Raw genomic sequence first — 21,948 nt, 5'->3', positions numbered from 1 at the left:
CGTTTGTTGATTTGGATATTCTTATCCCCAAAGCAGGATTCTTTGGGTTTATTGAACACTATGCTACTATCCTCATTTATTTTGTATACTGTAATTGACCTACAGCATTTTTTTTTAAAATAAACACCAAGTAGTTTTGATTATTGCCTTGTAGTTTGAGATCTGGTATACTAGTCACTCTTGCTATTCACTGTTTTTTTTCCCTCATTACTTCTCTTGTGATTCTTGACCTTTTGTTTCTTCAGTTCAATTATTATTTTTCTGGTTCTCTAAAATGATACTTTATTAGTTTGATTGAAATGATACTGACTACATTAATTTAGTATTGTTATTTTTATCATATTGCATAGTCTTAATATTTCTCCAATTGATTAGGTCTATCTCTTTCTATAAAGTATATTTTCTAGTTGTATTCCTAAAGTTCCCATATGTGTCTTGGTAGATAGACTCTCAAATATTTTTTATATGTTATAGTTATTTTGAATGAAATTTCTGCTGCTATCAATTCCTTCTAGACTCTGTAAATAATATAAAGAATTGATGGTGATGTGTGTGTGAATTTATTTATAACCTGCATATTTGCTGATGTTTTGGAATTTTTTCTACTGATTTTGTTAATAATTGTAATTGATAATTATATCAAATTTGAAGAAGTGAGTTTTTGTTTCTTCTATACCTCTGCTTATTCTCTCAATTTCCTTTTTCTTGTCTTATTGTTAATAATTAGTATTTCTAGCATGAAATTAATTAATTTGACAATAGTACACATCACTTCTTTCTCTCTGGAAATTATTAGTATGAACGTTCTGTGTTATAAATAAGGTTGGTTCTAGATTTTAGATGAAAACTACTTAGCATAATGACAACAGTTCCATTTTTCTTCTGTTTTAAAATAGTAATGTCAAGCTGAAATAGAGATTTAGGGTCACCAGGCAGCTAGAGGGTACAGTGAATAGAGCACTGGCCCTGAGTCAGGAAGACCCAAGTTCAAATCCAGCCTCAGATGCTTAATAATTGCTTAGCTGTGTGATCTTGGGCAAGCCACTTAAACCCATTGCCAAGAAAGAAAGAAAGAGAGAGAGAGGGGGAGGGAGGGGGAGGGGGAGGGAGGGAGGGAGGGAGGGACAGAGAGAGAGAGAGAAACAAACTAGGGTCACTAACTTCCAATTGATTTAGAAAACTACAAATTAATATTATTTTTGTTTTCTTATTTTGTTTTTTGTTAAATAGTTCCCCAATACATTTTTTTTAGGCCCAATACATTTTAATCTGGTTCCATCCAGTTCTGCTTGGGAGTATTATGTGATACATGTGACCCTCAGGGTGTGTATGACACCTCTGAATTCAGGGCATTCTAATGAGAAATGAATATTGATTTTTATCAAAATCTTTCTTTAGCATCCTTTGATATAATAATGAGGCTATTACAATGATTGATTTTTCTTATTATGGTTTTCTTTATGTTGCACCAAGCCTGCATTGCTGGAGACCAGAATTCAATGAGGCCAGACTGGATAAACATATACATATAGATATATAGATATATATAGATATAGATATAGATATAGATATATATATATATATATAGTTGAAAACTCTTTGTTCATATTTAAGATTTTTTGTAATGACATTCATTAAATATAATTTTCTTAGACCATTATATTTAATGAACATATCATAAAAATACTTTGTCTCTTTTATCTTCCTGTATTAGGCATGGAGATCAAATCTATATCTTGGGAAAAATTTGGAAGAGGACCTTCTTTCTCTATTTTTGTAGTTTCTGTAATCTTGAAAAGAAGTATTTTTTGAGTATTTGATGGTGGAATTCATTTATGAATCCTTTTGGTTTTGGCTATTTTTTTTAAATCAGTATTTAATTATGACTTATTTAGAGTCTTTCCTTATATTGGGTTATTCAAATAATACATTCTCTTTGTTAATCTGGCTATCTTATGTTCCTGCAAAGAATCATACATTTTGTCTAAGTTGTTAGTTTTGTTGGCATAGAATTAGAAAGAATGTTAAATTTATTTTATTTAATTCTTATGTATCATCTCTTTTCACTTTTTGATTCAATTTTTTTTAAGGTTTTTACAAGGCAAATGGGGGTTAAGTGGCTTGCCCAAGGCCACACAGCTAGGTAATTATTAAGTGTCTGAGACTGGATTTGAACCCAAGCACTCCTGACTCCAAGGCCGGTGCTTTATCCACTATGCCACCTAGCTGCCCCTTTGATTCAATTTTAAATAATATTTTAGTTGTTTATATTTTCTACTCATTTTTAAAATACTGATCCTAGTTTTATTTTTTTATGTTCACTTTTTTAGTATCTTCTTTGATATTCAGAATTTCTATTTTGTGTTCAATTGCAATTTTGATTTGTTGCTTTTTTTTCTTAAAATTATATGAGTATTTATTAACCTCTTCTTTCTATCATCTTTGATGAAAGCATTTAGTGATATAAATTTCTTCTTGAGATGTTGTTAGCTATAACATATCAGTTTTTGGTATGTAGTATCATTGTCTTTTCCTCTGATGAAATTTTCTATTGTTTCTGATATTTATTTTTTGATCCACCAAGTTTAGGATTAAATTAGTCAATTAATTTTATTCACTTCTTCCTTGATCTTTTACACAATATAATTTTTATAACATTGTACTCACTAAAGGGTGTATTTAATATTTTTGCTTTCTTGCATTTGTTCATAGATTTCTATGCCCTAATTCATTTTTGGTAGAAATACTATGTAAATGTTCCCATTTAATAATTTAAAGATCTGTCATCTCTCATTTTTAACAGTTTTTATCCAGACTTTAACTTATTTCTTAGTAATCTTTTTTTGTTAGATTTAGCCCTCAAAGTGGTACATTGGAGTCCCCCACTCTTTTTAGGTTTTTGTTTTTGTTTTTGCAAGGCAACGGGGCTCAGCTAGGTAATTATTAAGTGTCTGAGACCGGATTTGAACTCAGGTACTCCTGACTCCAGGGCCAGTGCTCTATCCACTGCACCACCTAGCCACCCCGAGTCCCCCACTCTTAATAGTTTTACTATCCATTTATTTATTTATATGTTGTCAAATATTGATTTGTCTATGTTGTCTTTTAACATAACATATTTTTTAAATTACCTTTTTTTATTCTGTTTTTACAAATACCTTCTCTTTGTGAAGCTGCTCTTGAATTTCTGAGTTGAGATTCTGTCATTCTACTAACCTTTTCCATTTTATATGTTTATTCCTTTTATGTTCATACTTAATGATTATAATTTAGTAATACCCTCTGTCTTGCACTCAACTTTCTATTGAATGATTCAAATGAAAGTTTATAGCATGCTGATTCTTTCTATCTCTTTCTTATTTATTTATTCCTCCCTCCCCTCCAAGGCTATAATACATACACATGAATATTTATTTTATATATATATATATATATATATATGTATATATGTACTCAAACACATATATACCCACATATATAATCATTTATATATATATATATATCCACATACATATACATATGTATATAATCTATATATTTGGTTGTGTATATCTTTCATTTTTATAACATTTCCTGAAAGCAACATCCTCTCTTCACTCTTCTGCTATATTTCTCATTATCTTGCCCTCCATTTCTTACCCTCCCACCCTTCCAAACCATCCTTCCCTTATATACCCTTCTATATGTCCCTCCCCACTGATCTACACACTCATCTTTATATTCCCCTTATCCTGTTCCCTTACCCTCTCAGTACCCTCCCAATCACCCCCTATTTCTTTATGAATTTAAAAGATTTTTATACCCTTCTTTAAATATATATGTATGTATGTAGGTATTGTTCCCTCTTTAATGCATTTCCAATGAGAGTGGGTTTCTAAAACTACCAACTCCCCTTCCTCATCTAATTCCTCTGTATCAATTCTTCCTCTTATACCTCATTTGTATAAGATCATAACTCTTATTTTTCTTTTTTACTTTTTTGAACTGCCCAGCTATGCCTCAATCTTTTCTTCAAATTATGCAATTACTAACAACAATCTTGTACATATGATTTACATTTCCACAGATAAATAGTAAATTTGTCCTTATTGAGTTCCTTTTAATTTGTAGTTAATGTTTACCTTATATTTCTCTTGGATATTGTATTCAATTTTTCTATTTAAAATCAGGCATTTTGCAAAAAAAGCCTGATAGTTCATTGAACATCCATTTTTTCCCTCAGGATTGTGCTCAACTTTTTGGGTATTATATTTTCAGCTGCAATTCCATTTCTTTTGCTCTTTGACATGTAGTATTCCAAGATCTGCAGTCTTTTAATGTAGATGCTTCTAGGTCTTATGCAATTCTAATTGACTTTTTTCTTGTTGCTCTTATTTTCTCCTTAACCTGGGATTTTTGGAATCTGACTGTGATATTCCCATCAGTTTTCCTCCTAAGATTCCTTTCAGGTGGTGGTCAGTGAATTTTTCTAGTTCTTTCCCCTCTTGTAATTGTAATTAATTTCTTGTATTATTGTATCAAGAATCTGTTTTTGATTGTGGCTTTCAGATAATTTGGTTATTCTCATGTTTTCTCTTCTTGATCTATTCTCCAGATTGGTTTTTTTTCCTTATGTTTTACATTCTCTTTTATTTTTTCATTTTGTTTATTATTTCTTGGTCTCATAATTTTGCTGACTTCCCCTTTCCTAATTCTAATTTTCAAGGAGTCATTTTCTTCTTTAAGATCCTTTTTCTAGTTATTTGACTTTATTTTCTTAATCTTGGTTTTTTATTGTCATTTTTTTAAGTTTTTCCTCAGTCTCTCTGATTTTTAAAATCTCTTTTTTGATTCTATGAATTCTTTTTGTGTAGGTAGCCATTTGATGTTACTGTTTGATAAGAGAAGCTTTTTTTGTTTCAGAATTTTCCTGTGAAGACAAAATCCAGTTTTCCCTATTCCCATGGTAACTGTCTATTTAAATATATATATATATATATATATATACATATATATATGTATATATATATATATATATAAATTAGCAGTTTGTTACATTCACCTTAGTTCTGGGATTTGGGGAATTACAACTCTGGCCTCATGAACTTTGTCCTGGGCCCAACCTCTGCCCTCCTTTCCTCCTTCAAGCCACAACCAGAACCCTCCACACACTGCTGGAAATGATCTTATTGCCTGAGATTTGTCCAGTTACTATGGCCTTCAGTTGTCCCCCCTGGCTTGAAACAATGACCAAGAACCCAGTTCTATAAGCATCCACATTGCTGCAGTGGCCTGTGCCATTGCTTCTGCACTCACCAAACCCAAGTTGGTTTCTTCTTGCCCAGGACCATGTTTTAGCAGCAGAGCTGAACCTGGTGTCCCTTATCAACAGAGGTTCTCTTCCTTCTCTGGCTCAGATGTAGGACTCCCTACATTGTCTGGGAGGTGAGAATTCCTGTGGTTGAGGCAGAGGCTACCTCCCAATCCATCCAGGGCATGCCTCTTGCTGTTTCAATTGATTAGCCTGGAGGTGTTTACTGGGGCCAAACCTAATCCTGGTCACCAGTCTTTTCTGGTTATTCCAGGCAGACTACTGTTCAGCCCCCAACTTGTTTATTTTTGTCACCCTATTTTCATCCTGGGGTGTTCTTTTTACTTATTTGTATAGAATTCTCAGACCTACTCTACCATCTTCCCTCTTGCCATCCCTTTATCTATTTTCATATACTCTTCAACCTATATACCACTATTCCATAAGATGGTGAATTCCATCCTCTTCCTCTCATTTCCTCCCCAATTTATTTTCCCTTGTCTCTCATTTCCTTTCTCTGTTAATACCATTAGAGCAGAAAAACAGAAACACCACTAACACAGATTCTTACCTGTCATTTACTTTTTTCATTGTCCTTTGAAGACAATAGCTTTTGGAGAGGGCATGTATTTTCTCTCCTATTAGAATATAGACAATTCATTATCATATCATTAATAATGTTCACCTTTAAAATGATAGAATATATTTACCTTATTATGTTTTTTCTTTATTCCTGTGCATGCATTTCAAGGTTTATTCCCAGTACTAGTCTTTTCATCAATAATGCTTGAAAGTTATTTATTCATTAAAAATTCTTTCCTCTCTATAGAATTATACTCAGTTTTGTCATATTCTTTATTATAAGCTTTTATATTTTGCAGTATGGAATACTTTATTTCCAATTCTCTTCTATTCTCCATTATAATAGGAGCTATCAAGTTTTGTTTGATCCTCATGTGCATCTTTGATACTTGAATGCTTTCTTTATGGTTGTCCATAGTAATTTTTCTTTGACCTGAAAGCTCTAGATTTTGACTGTCATGTTCCTGGAAAATTTCATTTTGTTGTTTCTTTCAGGAGGAGACTGGCAGACTCTATAGTTTCACTTTACTCTCTAGTTCTAAAAGAGCTAGGAAATTTTTATTGAAAATGTCTGGAAATAAGTTATCTGATATTTTTTGTCATGCTTTTCAAGTAGTGTGATAATTTTTAGATTATCTCTCTTTTAGCCATTTTTCAGATCAATTATTTTCAATAGTATATACCTTATATTTTCTTTTGAAATATCTTCTGTTGTTTTTTGTATGGTTCAGGAAGGGTTCACATTGTCTTGTACTGCCTGGGCCTTAACTTTGCAAATTATAGTGATAAGTCAAATTAAATAAGATAAAATTTAATAGTGTTGGCTTTCCCTCTGATAACTCTTATTATAATCCCTCTATGCTTTCACATCCTATGTAATTCTTCTTCTTGTTTAATTTGACTTGTCATTATAGCTTGTTAAGATCTTTTTGGATACTATTTCTGTCATTTAATCTGTTAGTTATGCTTCTCAGCCTCACCTTATACACAAATGTTATAAGCATGTCAATTAGTCTTTTAACCAAATCACTGAAAAAAGTACTGAACAAAATAGGATCAAAGACAGATATCTTGGACATTCCCTACAGGTTTGTATCAGCTGCTCTACTGTTTAGCTCATTTAAGTAAGATCAATCTACATAATTGTACTGCTATCCAGTATACAACCCTCCATCTTGTTCACAACTCTTACAGTACTGTTCTCTTGTTCACTCTGTGACAATTTAACCACTGAATTAATATAGAACATTGATTTATTTTGTAGAATATCATCAAGTTCTTGATATAATTTATCAATTTTTTCAAGTGTCACAATAGATGCTGGTGAAAAAAAAACACAATTACTTTCACAGTAATTTCCTAATAATTATTGTGAGTTTTAAAAAGAAAAGGAATGAATGACAATAATAATTTTGGTATCTCTAAGTTTCTTTTGAAATCTTGTGGCCAATTCTTTCATTTTTTAACAAATTGACGCTGGCTTCCAAGTATTAATATTTCTGTTTCTGAGGGCCTACACGCCATTAGTTCAATAAAAAAATTCTAGTATTTTGCTCAGTGTTGACCTTCAACTCACCATTCTACAAATTCAATAATTTGCTTCTTTCTACTTTTAGGGGTTTTTTTTTTTTTTAGTGTTTTTTTTTTGCAAGGCAGTGGGGTTAAGTGGCTTGCCCAAGGCCACATAGCTAGGCAATTATTAAGTGTCTGAGGTCGTATTTGAACTCAGGTCCTCCTGACTCCAGGGCTGGTGCTCTATCCACTGCGAAACCTAGCCACCCCTCTTTCTACTTTTAAATTTGTAGAATGTATATAACCAAAAGAATTCTAGATTGTCAGAACTGAAAGGGACCTTAGATGATAATAGCTATCATTTATATAGGGTTTACTGTTGCCAGTGCTTTCCACTTGAAGAGTTTTACAAGTATTTTCTCATTAATTCTCACATCAACAGTTAGAAGCTATTATTCTCATTTTATAGTTGAAGAAACTGAGATAAACAGGTTAGGTGACTTGTCCAAGGTCACACAGCTAATAAGTTTCTGAGGCTGGATTTGAACTCGGGTCTTTCTGATTTCAAGCCCAGCACTCTATCCATTGTATCACCCAACAGTCCTCATAGCTACCATATCAACTGCCACATTTTTAAGGGAGATGAGTACCTCATCTCAAAGCCCAGAGAAATATTTTTGTCCAGTATCATACAGATGGCTAGAGGTAGAACTGTGTTTTGAATCTAGGCCCTTGGCCTCCAAATCCAATACTTTCTATTATGCAAATCTACTCAATGGTTAAGATGATTCAATAATCAAAAACATAAGTTCCCTATGTATGTTGTGCTTTCATTACTCTAACCCAAGACACTTGAACTCATTTAAAATTTTTAAGTCTTCTCTTACACCCTCTACTTATTTTGGATTTCAATTCTATTTTAGTCGTGTTTGTTGCTGTCATTTGTCCTTTGTTCTAGAAGAAGACCATGACATCAGGGAGGTGATATAGAGACAAATATTATGAATTGGTTTTGAGTGAGTGGGCCCTGCTAAGTCACCAGCTTCACTTTCTTCTCCAGAGTCATCTGGGTCCAATGGCCAGATATGAATCAGGATGACTGGAATTGACCCTGGAAGCGAGGCAATCAGGGTTAAGCATACTCTATGAAGGTGAAGAACACCCTACCAGATTGAAAAGATAGGAGCATTTCTGTGGTTATCATTAAATTATTCATCTCCAATATTGGAAAATTTTTCTTTGTCTTGTGGTTGCAAATGTAATATTCATTAATTCATTCATTCCTTCTGTTTGCTCCTTCATTTGTTTGTTTGTTTATGGATATATGGATATACAGTGGTAGAGTCTGGAAGAACTAGCTTTAAATCCTATTTCATCTTAGGAATATTGAGCTAACTATTTACCCCTTAGGTGCTTTAGGCTATTAAGTCAGGTCAACTAGTATTTATTAAGGGCCTATTACAATTCAATGACTTTGATTAAGGTCTGGAACTTATCTCCTTACTTAGAACTAATCTATTGAGTTCAAGACAAGTGGTGAACAGCCTGGTGGAGGATATTCCAACAATTAGATTCTCCTGCAGTGAAAAAAAAACACTAAAACTTTTGTATATTCGTGTGGTTAAGAAACAAACATATCAACTCACTATACACTGATTAATTTAATAGTAACATTAAAGTAATTAAACATTAAAAAAACAAGATAGTTTCCTTGCAAAAAAAAAAGGATGAAAAAAATTACCTTAAATTACCTTGCCCTAGTCCTAATGGGACCTCTATTGCAAGGTCAAGAAAGAAAAGAATACCACTTCTTTGTTTTACAGGAAATAATTGAAATAGCTAATATTTATATAATGCTTTAGGGTTTGCAAAATACTTTGTTTATTTTCTTTAATCTAAAAAAAAAGAAAGCAAGTATGGGAAGAAATGTCTTTAGAATACTTTTGTCTTCTAGGCCCCACCTATAATTTTGCTCCACACTTTTAGACAGATCATGTGCTAGAATTCCCATTTCTGCTCAATTCCTTTCCATCTAGGATGGCTCTGTCTACTCTTTCCTTCTTCCCTCTTCTCCTCAGCCTTCCAATTCTAAACATCTGGAAAACAACTTGTTATCAGTTATTATAGCCCTGACAAGGATTACTAAACAATGTGTTTAGTAGGAAAAGTTCTCATCTTGGAGGAAAAGTTCTCATCTTGGAGTTAGAAGATAATTGTAAAAATCTCACTATTGAAGTTTATTAGCTAGATGACTATGGTCAAATCAGCTCACCATTAAGGAACAGTTTCCTCATCCCTAAAATGTTCATAATAGCTATAATACCCAGATGAAAGGACCATTGTGATATCAAATGAGATAATGCATTAAATCCAAAACCATCAACTTGGAAATATGGGATTACAACTCAGGAGTAGGTTAAGATCTCTGTTTACAAAGTATAGAATTCCAGGACACAAGGTTGAAGTAGTAGTTCCAGAATGCCATGGGAGCAGCTACCATCATAACCCTTTCCTTGTCAAGGTTTTGACATAATGTACCATTTTCCCTACTATTTAAATGTATGTCTATTTTCATAATTAAAGTCAACAGTAATTATGATTCACTTTCCAGAAACATATCTTCCAGACAAACTTCTTGGACAAATAAACAAATTTGCTCAAAGGATAAGTCTTTTTTTAAAAAAAGATTTTTTAAATAGATGCAAATTTTCAACAATCTTTTTTTCAAGATTTCGAGTTTCACATTTTTTTCCATCCCTCCCTTTCCTCCCTCCTCCCCTATACCTCCTTCAATCCCACCAAGAATTGGTATTTAAAACTTTTTTCAAATAAAGGAAGTCACCAGTCCTATATAAACTGATAGGAACATATAATTCTTAAATTTAGTTATGAAATAATATGATTTCAACTAAAATGTTATAAATATGTATGTATATACACATATAAAATATATAAACATATGTATATACATATTATATATATTTATTTAGTTGATTTAAACTGAGTTTCATGCTTTCAGATAACAGAAGTGCTCTTTTAATTTGTTGGCAGTTGTCTTTTTTGTCTGAAGTCAAGACTTTCATTTTTCTGATGAATGTCCCTCTAGCTTTCTCACCATCTTTTTGTATGAGCCCTCTCTCCATAGCTCACTTTATGGTCCACTTTCCTGGGTTCTCTTTTTACAGACCAATCACCTGGGCTTGCAGCCAGTCTACTTACAGATATAGATGGATATTACTTAGTTACATTGATGACTGTCTTCTCAATGATGTGTACTTCCTCCAGAGATTATAACCCATCCATGTCCTCTTATCCTAAATAATGAGAAAATAATTTCAAATAAATAATTAAGGCACTGATGTGTTATATAAATCGATAGAGTTTCTTCTTCTCTCACCACCACTGTCAAGCATTACTTTCCCTACTTTTAACTGATGCAGTTCCAATCCTGGGATCCTTAGGACAATAGAAACTTTTTCATCAACAGAACCAGGATAAAGCTCTAGCTAGGCTAGACTTAAAGTAGATAAGCAGTTGGATGATGGAAGTTTCTTATCCAGAGATGGAAAGGTCACCTAAGACCACTGTAATGATAATATGTTCTAAATAAGGAGTGCTTGATTTCATAATTCTAGACCTGACTTTAATATAACATAGGCACTGTCACCCCCCCCACAATAATGTGTTATTTTTCTAATTTGGTTTATTGTTGTGACTCCCTGAACTTAATTTTTTGATAAGAGGTCTCAGTAAGGAAAACAAATATCTAAAACTGAGAAAACAGGAGATGCTTATTTCCTGTTAAAAATAAATGAAAGAAAATAATTTAAATGCTCTATTAGGCCATGATTATGTTAAGCAAACCAATAAATAAAGTGTCATTTATAATTAACACCATTGTGTAAGAGATTTCCTTCAGCAGTTTTGCTACTGAATGTATTTAAGCAATATAAGCCTTTATTGCCTTAATATTTTTCCTAAGACCCTAAAGACTAAAAATATGTAAAGTCCTTAAGGTCAGAAGGACACCATTGATATAGCCAATAGATTACTTAGACAATGAAATGCTTTTTGTTGGTATAGAATGGCAATACTTAGTTTTAGACTGAGAAAATATTCAAATAAAAAGCACCAACTTAACATTCTTGTCACAATATTATTTACATGATGCAATTTCTTTGTGTATCTCAGAGAGAGAAAGATCAAAACAGCAAATTAAAAAAAATCAGGTGTAGCTAAGACTTGCTTTTCCTTAATATTTCAGTTGTGTTAGTTCAATATGCTTAGAAATATTTCAAGCTATGAATGGATTGGACCGAAGAAATAGCCTTTATTGACAACTGAGTTAATTATAGTAGTTTTGTTACTCAAAGGCCTATTATTTCACTGTAAAAATCACTGTAGGTTAAAACTTGACACACATTAGCCTCTCCATGGGTATGATGCTTTACATATTTTAAGAAACATGTATTTTTTAAAAGCCTACTGAACATAGATGCTTTTAAAAACATACAGTTTCAAAATAACTCTTTTTTGATATGAAATGTGAGGCTGCTTTGGGGAGTTTTTATTTTTAAAAATTTGACTATTTCTTCCTGCCCTCCTGGATGCCCATTTTAACGTGTATTTCACAAGTTCTATTATAGAAGGCAGTGCTACTTAATCCTTGTATTTAGTGGTACATGGAGCTCTTTGGGAAACCAGAATGTGGCTATCATGGAGTCATTGGATTTTAACAGAGATTCTTTCTCTATAATTAATTCAACGCATGCCCCATATGGGTAATGTTGAACAAGTGGATCTTTCTCCAACCTGAAAAGCTGCCAAGATGGAGAGGGAAGAAAAGAGAGAGAGTCTCAAAAGGAGTCATAGAGAATCACAAAATGATCATGAAGGAACACTGCTTTGTAATAATTCCGTTACAGAAGTAAGTACATTGATAGGTGCTAATATAGAACAGTTATGACATGCTGTGTCAGAGCAAACATTACATAGTTCCTGGACCACCTCTTGAAGATTATTTGTCATCAAGCAGAAAAATCAGAGAACTACAGAAAAGTAGGCTATGCATCTGATGAAGGGGATTTTTTTAAATGAGTATTTCAAGTTCTCCTCTTATTGTTTAAAGAATCTTTGCATAAAATGGAAATGAGATAAACACATAGGAAAGTATAAGCTCAGAATGAAAATCACCAGCCTGACCTTTACATGCCATCCTTAGCCAAAGCTTTTAGCCAAAGATTGCATTACATCTATTATGCGTGACAGCCTTATTTTGAGAACCTTGTGTAAATTCATTGTAAGCCTAGGGAAGACATTCTATTCTTGTGCTCCAGGATCCTAGCAAATGAAATTGTGTCAGAATCTCGTACTAAGCAATGCACAGTCTTCATGTTGGATGAAATCCTGACAAATGGAACACTGTGTCAGTGCATATTAAGAAGATTGGTAGAAAACCCTAAAATAAAAAAAAAAGGTTGATTCTGCAAATGTCAGTGAAAAGACTTTAATAGTTATGTTGAACATGAAAGACCCAATGGATTGAACACAAGACCAATGAAATATTTTCTATTCACTTTTCATGAAAAGAAAGTGAAACAGAAATATATTATTTTTGAGCCCCTCATAATTCATCCAAATCCAAATTTTGAAATTTCCCATACTCCAAAGCCTTTTCTCAAGCTAGGTAGAAAATACTTAATCACATTCTGCTTCCTTGCATATTACCCCTTCTACATTTTGAGAAGACATATATTTCAGTTACATTTTTCTTGCTGCTTTAAAATGACAATTCTATCAGTTAGTAATGGTTTATTAATACATGAATGATCAAGAAAGTATTTTTTAAGCAATAATCTCATGCGAGTCACTATGCTGAGTACTAGAGACACAAATACAAACAAGCAAAGAGAGGAGTGGAGGGAAGGAGAGTATGTGTGGTGGCAATGTGGGCTGGAGATGGGTCAGAAGGACTGATAACTTCCCAAGGACTGAGCTGGAGTTCTGATGAGAGGAGGAGGAAGACCAGAGAATAGACAACATGGCTTAGGAGTCACAGGGTATACTTATTCTGGGTAAGATAAGATGAAAACTAGAACTCATAAATTAGAGAAGTACAATTTGTATCCTTTTTTTTAAAGAAAGAAGATTAAAGAAGCAATTAGCTTGTGGATGGAGGTAAGGAGAGAGCATGTAGAGGAAAGGGGATGGTATGTAATACATCTTTCTTTGTTTATAAAAACAAGTCAGGCATTCCTTTTTCACTGACTTTTCCCCTCTCAAGCCTCCAAATCTGCTTTTCTCCTGCCCTCCTTGAATTGAAACTATAAGGCTACCTATTTTTCTTTCCTCTTATCCAAAGGCACTTAAACCCCTCAACTCTAATACTTGAAAGGAATGGCACCATGTTTTTTAGTCTCTAATAATTGTGAACTATTTTTTTTCTGGGTCTCGCACCAAATATAAATAGCCTTGATTAAAGCTATCACATATTATACTCAGGCCTCCTTGGATTCTCCATCAAGAGGCTGGGTTCTCAAAAACTCTGCCAATAGACGGCAAGCTTTGGCAAATAGACTAAGATTGGAGAGGACTTGGGTAGGACTGGGAGAACTTACTGTATATTTATTATCCCAAATAAGTCCAAAGAGGCTCATCATACAGATTGGCTTCTCTGAAAAACTGTCTAGTAAATTATATAGGAGTTTTAATCCACATTGGTGTGGAGGAGGAGAAAAGGGAAGGGAATAAGCACTGATTATTGTAAAGTGCCTACTTATGTTTTGCAAATACAATCATACAAAATGCTTTACAAATATAATCTCATTTGATCTTCACAACAACACTGATAGGTAAGTGCTATTATTATTCCCATTTTACAATGGAGGAAAGTGAGGCAGAGCAGTTAAGTCACTTGCCCAGGATCACTCAACCAGGAAGGTCTCAAGTAGAATCTTCCTGACTCCTTGTCCAGAGTGCTAACCAATACACCACGTAACCACCTCTAGATCATAGATCCTTGCAGTTAGTCACCTATTGTCCTCAGCAGTAAGGGATTGCCCTAAAATAGCAAGCATGTTTAGAAAGTTTAGTACCTTGCATTTGAATAGCACATTGGATGTTTGAAAATATTTTCATGTATAATATCATTTATGGAATTATAAAATCTTTCTAAACATTCAGGGATCTTAGCGATGTTCTAATCAACAAGTTCACTTGAAATAGGAAGCTGTGTCCAGGCAGACTGAAGGATCAGCAAAGACCACCCAATCAGCTCTTTTTAGCTGATTAGTGAGTCAGATGGGGGTGAGTAAGGAGGACTAGAAAGGCAGTAAGAGTCCCAATGACTCCCAAAAGGTAATAAGTGATGGAGGTTGCTGAAAGCATCAGGATCTAGATATTTGAATCTGAAAAGGTGGTTACTAATTTTAGAGTAAAAATAGGAGAGGGAATAGAGAAGTGTTTTTTAACTTCAATGCCAATGAGCATTTATTAATTTCCTATTATATGCAAGGAACTTACCAGGTGTGGAAGGTAAAAAGACAAAATTGAGAAAAACAATATAAAACAAAACTCTTGTTCTCAAAGAACTTAGATTCTCTTGGGGTGACTACAAAGAGACAGTCAGAAAGAGGTAGAGCAGAGACAGAGACAGAAAAACAGGAAGAAAGTTTGGAGAGAAGAGAGGGAAAGAAGTGGGAAAGGAGAAAGAGAAACAGAGGAAGAGTGAAAGAGAGGAAAGAGAAATGAGAGGGGGAGAGAAAGGGGGAAAGACATGGGGAGAGATGGAAATAGGAAAGAGAAGAGGAAGGGAAAAAGGGAAGGAAAGAGAGAGAGAGAGAGAGAGAGAGAGAGAGAGAGAGAGAGACAGAAATGGAGACAAATTTTTAATGACTAGGTGAATCAATAAATGCTTCTGGTAGGAGGTAGGAAATCATGAAGCAAGCTAAGGTTTAAAGAGGTGGAGGTTAGGAGGGACTCTCTAAGCAGGGCTTTGCCTTTTTGGGCACCTAAGAGATTGTGACTAAAGCTCAGATTCTCCTTTTTCCTTAGGAAGGAGAAGGAGAGCAGCAGATTTCTTGCAAGAGAAAATTTCATCAAGGAGGACCATAAGAGAGACACCAAGAAGGAGGGAAAGGACCAGACTCTAGGACCACTGTTTTGCTACTGCTTTAGTGAGCAACTATGTACTTGTCCTAACTGCTGCCACCAATTCAACCCCAAGCTGCTGCCACCAGGAGTGAAGGTAGAAACACAAAGGGGGCCTATCCTAGCTAATAACCTTCCTAGGTTGGGCAGGAGAATGAGAGACTGGGCCAGTAAGAGCACAAAAAATAGTTGCCATGGAATCAAGAGCAGAGCTGTAGCAATGAGACCGGCTCTGGACTCTGGGGCCGAGAGGGGAATTTGGGCAGATCCTTTTTGAACTTGACAGAGGAAGCCAATTCAAGACATTCATTACACACACACACACACACACACACACACACACACCCCTTCACGCACACTTTCCTACTGGATAGAATGTATCAGTTCTACATTTTATCTCTGCATCTTTAAATTTATTTAGAATTTTTGGATCACATAACCTCTAAAAGATACTGAAGAAAAAAAATAGTGATTAATAAATCCACTATAGGGGAGTATAATTTTCTAGGGAAGGAGAGAGACAGAGACACACAGAAAGAAAGAGAGAGAGGCAGAGACAGAAGTGATCGAGACAGAGAAAGACACAGAATAAGAAGAGACACAGAAAAGAACGAGAGAGCCAGAGAGAGAGAGAGAGAGAGAGAGAGAGAGAGTGAGAGAGAGAGAGAGAGAGAGAGAGAGAGAGAAATCTCTCTCCTTTTTGCTATAACTATGACCTGTTGATACATATTATTACAGATTCTCCAAAAGAAGAGAAAAACAAGTGAATTTGGACCTGGACATTAATTTGAATTATGAAGTTAGTGGAAACTGTATCTGGGGCAAGCTAGCTTCTCAAGCAAAATGTTTTTCCCTTTCCCATGCAAATTTTAAAGAAAAACTCTTGGTAATTGATGAAATCCCTAAGAGTTAGGGCTTGGAGGGGAAAGAAACAAAAAGGTCCTGGGGGAACAGACACCATAAGGGAGTAGGCCATGAACAATGATCAATCAAGAGATTGAAATGGAGCAGTCACACTGGTAGGAGGAGCACCAGAAGATAGAGGCAAAAATGTAGAGAACAGGAAGGGCAAGAATTAAAAAGAAATTGCAGATTATAGCTTGTTCAAGTAGATGTGATACACATATTTAGTAATCCTTTAGCTGCCTCCTTCAATTCAGAAATTAATGAATATATGGAAGGTTAGGTTAAAGAAAAATATTCAGGCTCAAACAAAGTTCCTGTGAAGGAGAAAAATTAGGTACCTGTATGAGAAGATAGCACTATTATCCCATCTAACAAATCTCCAGTAAAACCACTAAAGGAAATGTCTTCCTTCATGGTCATGATTTTTTTTTTATTTTTATTTTTTAGGTTTTTGCAAGGCAAATGGGGTTAAGTGGCTTGCCCAAGGCCACACAGCTAGGTAATTATTAAGTGTCTGAGACAGCATTTGAACCCAGGTATTCCTGACTGCAGGGCCGTTGCTTTATCCACTGTGCCAACTAGCTGCCCCATGGTCATGATTTCTTAAACGTTAGTTAAATTAAATTGCATTGTGGATTTCAGACACATGTCTAAGACAAATAACAAGGATGCTTACACTTAAAAATACATAATCTGGAGGAGAGTCGGCTTTTTTCTTATTGCACACTACTTTTCAGTACTGTGGTTCTTTGGGTGCAATTACAGAGAAAGGACAAGGGAACAGCTGGCACTATCTCCAGTGTCAGTCTCTTGCTCACTCCCCCCCTTTTAAACATTTTCTCTTTGCATACACAGCTACTTGAAATAATTGTCTAATTACCTCAAGCTGAGTAACTAATTTTCAGTATGTAACTTCTGCAAGTATAGAAGGCATATCTGAAGTACATATTCTGTGTAATGTGCATTTGTAGTGAAGCTTTACATGTTGCCCATAATTCCTTTAAAATATCTCTTGTTATACTAGTAAAACCACTGGGTAAATGGAGAATTTTTTTAAAAAGAAAAATGGAGACATGTGATCTAGATGATAGTACAATTAGATGGTTGGGGATCTGGTTGAATGACAGGATTAAAAGAGCAATCATTAATGGTCCAGTGTTAACTTGGAAAGGGATCTTCAATGGAGTGTTCCAGGGATATATACTTAACCCTTTGCTGTTTAACATTTTTATCAGTGGCTTGGATAAAGGAGTAATAGAAGGAATGCTCATCAAATTTCAGATGATCCTAAAATGGGAGAAATAGTCAAACACTGGGACAGCATCAGAATCCAAATAGTTAACAGTACAGAGTTAAATTGAATATGATGAAATTTAATAATAATAAATGTAGTCACCCTTGGATTCAAGTAATCAAATTTACAAATATGGAATGAGGAAATATAGTGAGATAGCAGTTTATCTGAAAAAAAAAGATCTCAACTGCAAAAATATAGTGTATGGTATGAAATTTAAGGTAATTTCAGGATGCATTATAAAAACATAGCTTCTAGGAATAAAGAAGGAATAATATAACTGAATTCTGCTCTAGTTCAACTACAATTTGTTGCAATGGGTCTAGTTCTGGGAACCACATCTGAGGAAGGACATTGATAAGATGAATGAATGAATAAATGAATGAAGCATTTATTAAACTCTCACTATAAACAAAGCACTGTGATAAGTGTTGGGACTACACACAGAATAGAAAGTCCGTACTCTCAAGGACCTCACATTCTAATGATGAAAACACACACACATATGGAAGATTTCAGTTACAAGTCAGACAGAAAGTCCCATAGTCTTTAAAATACAGTGGCTTTAAAATACAGGTTTTCAGTGGTTGTGCTTGCAACCTCTGTAGGAACAGTTGTCAAGCTTCACCTCTATAAGCTGTCGACTTCCAGCACTGGACTGGAATCATCAGCATTTCAAAGCCTCTTGGACTCAGTCTTGGGCTGTCTCCATCAGTGTCTGACCAGAGAAGTTGGTCAAGGAGGTGATGGTAGTTCAACATCCCTGGTCTTTTCCTCAAGATACTTTAATGTTTCAGTCCAGATGGCCCATCCTTCCTGTAAGTGACAGTCAGCTGGCAGTTGAAGTCTAGCCCCCCAACTCCATAGAATCCCCCTCCCATGATGGTCCTTGGGCTAGGAATAAGTCTGGTGGTCTCAGAATGGTGTGGTAGTGGTGATGGAAGTGTTACTACTCCTAGTGGTTTTGTGCTTATCTACCTGTGGTTGGCTATTGGTCATTACTCATTGTCAGTGAAGAAGAAGGTAGGACCCTTCTCCACAATGACTGTCCAACAGTGGCTTTGAAAACTGGTAATTGGGGGCAGCAAGGTGGCACAGTGGATAGAGCACTATCCCTGGAGTCAAGAGGACCTGAGTTCAAATCCAGTCTCACACACTTAATAATTGCCTAGTTGTGTGACATTGGGCAAGTCACTTAATCCCATTGTCTTAAATAAAATTAAAAAAAGAGAAAACTGGTGGTCAAGTTATTAGTAGTGGTTTGACCCATTTGGCAGATGCTGTCTTTTTTGTCTCTTTCCAGTTACCCTGGAGAAAGTTTGTGCTATTTAATGATTATGTGAAGGAGCTGGGGATGTTTTTTTTTTGCTGAAGAAAAGAACTCTTAGGGGACATGATATTGTAGCTGTCCTCAATTACATCAAAGGCTGTCATATTTTTGTGCTTGACCCCAGGAATCAGAACAAGAAGGAATAAGTAGAAATTCCAAAGAGACAAATTCAACCTTTTTATAAGGAAAAAATAGCAATTAAAAAACCAACTCCCTTCCCCCACCCAAATAAAACCATACCACTTTATCATTAGAGCTGTCTAATGTATCAAATGCAGAAGTAAGCTAGTGAATCTTTCTCACTGCTGGTGTATACAAATGAAGAAAGGGGAACCACAGGCCAGTTATATTGTAGAGAGCTATATTGTATTATTTTTTCAATTAAAGGTTGTACTAGAGATCCCCTCAGGTCCCTTCCAAAACTGAAATTTCAAAATTCTTTTATCACTTCTGTTCTCAATATTACAATCATGATTATGAATTTGGAGCTCCTTGTAGAATACAATACCTTAAATCATGTATGGGTTAGTCAGCATAGTACTACTTAAATGGTAACTATGATTAAATATGATTAATGTTAATTATGTTAAATATAATGATTAATAATTAAATGTTTAAATATGAAATATGCATATGAACACATAGTGTATACATTGGGGCAGCTAGATGAGTTTCTTCATCTATAAAATGTATTTGCAGGGGTGACTAGGTGGTGCAGTGGATAGAGCACTGGCCCTGGAGTCAAGAGTACCTGAGTTCAAATCTGGCCTCAGACACTTTATAATTACCTAGCTGTTTGGCCTTGGGCAAGCCACTTAACCCCACTGCCTTGCAAAAAAAAAAACAACCTAAAAAAAATGAATTTGAGAAGAAAATGGCAAACCACTCCAGTATCTTTGCAAAGAAAGTCCCCAAAAGATTCATACTAACAGCATTTTGTATGTATGTATGCTCCTAGAAGGAGCAGTGGTTAAAGTATAGAACTTGGAGACAGCAAGATGAGTTCAGATCCTACCTTAGACACTTTCTGTAAGCTCTGTGACCTCAGGTAATCACTTAATCGCTTTCTCTAATAGGTGACATGGAGTTAATAACAGTACTTACCTCACAAGTTTGTTGTGAGGATGAAATAAATTAATACATGTAAAGGGTATTATTATTATTATATCTAATGCTAGCTATTATTATATATTTAAATAAATATCACTAGTTACTTCTCAATGTTCTGCAAGTTTCTCAGAGCTCAGAAATCTGTGACCAAAAATCAACCCCTTTTTCTTTGTGAAGAATCAAACCACAAAACCATTTATCCTCTAAAGTATTTTTAAAATGCTATATATACATACCAAAAAAATGGTTTTGGTCAATATTTGATGTGGTGGCTGTTATGTGTAGACACACCCTCAGCTTCAGGGATGGGAGATGAAAAATAGGAACATTCTGTCTCACTTAGGACCTTATTCTTCAGCTAAAGTAGATGGAAGGGGCATGACAGCTCAGATGGAAAGTTGGCTTCAATCTGTCACATTCTAGATGTTTGATATTTGGCAAGTCACTTAACCTTTGAATGCCCTAGGCAATCTCTAAGATGAAAAAAATTATAAATCAGTTACAAATCTGCATCTGTAGAGAAAGTTTTCTCATTGGGAGATCTTTATACCAATGAAATGATTGATCAGGACCAGAAACTAAACTTGGTCATATCAACTGAATTTCATATCAGGTTTTATAATCTAAAATAAAGAAGAAACTATAATATATATATTCCTTTGTTTCCCCAAATTATATATACTGTGTCACAGTTCTGTTATCCTATTTTTAAAAAAATTCAATTATTTATTTTAACCTTAATTTCTTTTAAAATTTTGAGCTTTATATTCTCTCTCAGCTTTCCACCCTCTTCCCATTCACTGAGAATACAATCAATATGAAATCAGTTATACACATGAAATCATGCAAAGCATATTTCTATATTAGCCATATTTTTAAAAGATGAAAAATAAAGTAAAAAAGAAAATTATACTTCAATATGAACTTTGAGTTCATCAGTTTTCTCTCTGGAGATGTCAAGCATTTTTTTCATCATGAGTCTTGGATAATTGTATTGATCATAGTACCTAAGTCTTTCACCAGTTTATTTTGAAACCTACTCCCTACTTCCTGTTCCATCCATACTTTTTCAGACTCTTGGTCATGGCTTCATCCACTATAAATCTGATTTTAGATAATCTCTAAATTGGGTCCTCAGCATTGCTTATCAATTCTTTTATTCTTCTTTTATCTATCTCCTACCAAATAGTGGCTATTCCAAAACTTTTCCTGGGTCCTCAAGTCCTATAACTTCATTAGCCCCCTTTTGTTTGTTCTTTATACTGAAAGAGGACCAGAGATATCATGATGTTGGGGTCAAAGTACAATATGTTCAACCATAACCCATCAATCTAATTTGAGATTAGAAGACTTTACCAGAGGTTAGACAAAATAGTCCATTTGAAAAGTTGGAGATATTTCTAGATTCTCACATCTCACATTTCCTTTGTACTACTGCAATTCTGTTTTGTTCATGTTGGATGGTCCTGTACCAGTATCTTCCATGTCTGAAACTGATATTAAAGTTCTTTCCAGAGACCATAAAAAGGTCCTTGTACCACTTCTTCTGACCTTCATGTGAGTGTTTGCCTTGCATGAGTTCTCTGTAAAATAGTCTTTTAGGCAAATATATTTGACTTTTGAACAACCTGACCAAGCATAAACATCACCAGTAGAATTTAAATGCTTGGGAGTTCAGCTTGAGATAGAACTTCATTGTCTGAAAACTTACTTGCCAAATAATCATTAGAAACTTCATAAGCTTTTGAAGTAGTTCATTTCCCTGGCATGGCACAG

At 34.6% G+C, this 21,948-nt stretch overlaps 1 long non-coding RNA gene across 1 annotated transcript; it reads right to left on the bottom strand.

The window, feature by feature from the left end:
- Positions 1-4,022: 4,022 nt before the first annotated feature.
- On the bottom strand, positions 4,023-21,939 carry LOC141501187 (uncharacterized). Its single transcript, XR_012472167.1, has 4 exons — positions 21,884-21,939; positions 10,604-10,698; positions 5,862-5,928; positions 4,023-4,909 (listed from the first exon to the last, which is right to left on the bottom strand). It is a non-coding gene; the product is annotated as an uncharacterized LOC141501187 (long non-coding RNA).
- Positions 21,940-21,948: the final 9 nt, after the last annotated feature.

The sequence above is a fragment of the Macrotis lagotis genome, chromosome X (assembly GCF_037893015.1).
Source record: "Macrotis lagotis isolate mMagLag1 chromosome X, bilby.v1.9.chrom.fasta, whole genome shotgun sequence".
NCBI classification, from domain to species: Eukaryota; Metazoa; Chordata; class Mammalia; order Peramelemorphia; family Peramelidae; genus Macrotis; species Macrotis lagotis.
This window is presented reverse-complemented; position numbering and strand designations above follow the sequence as displayed.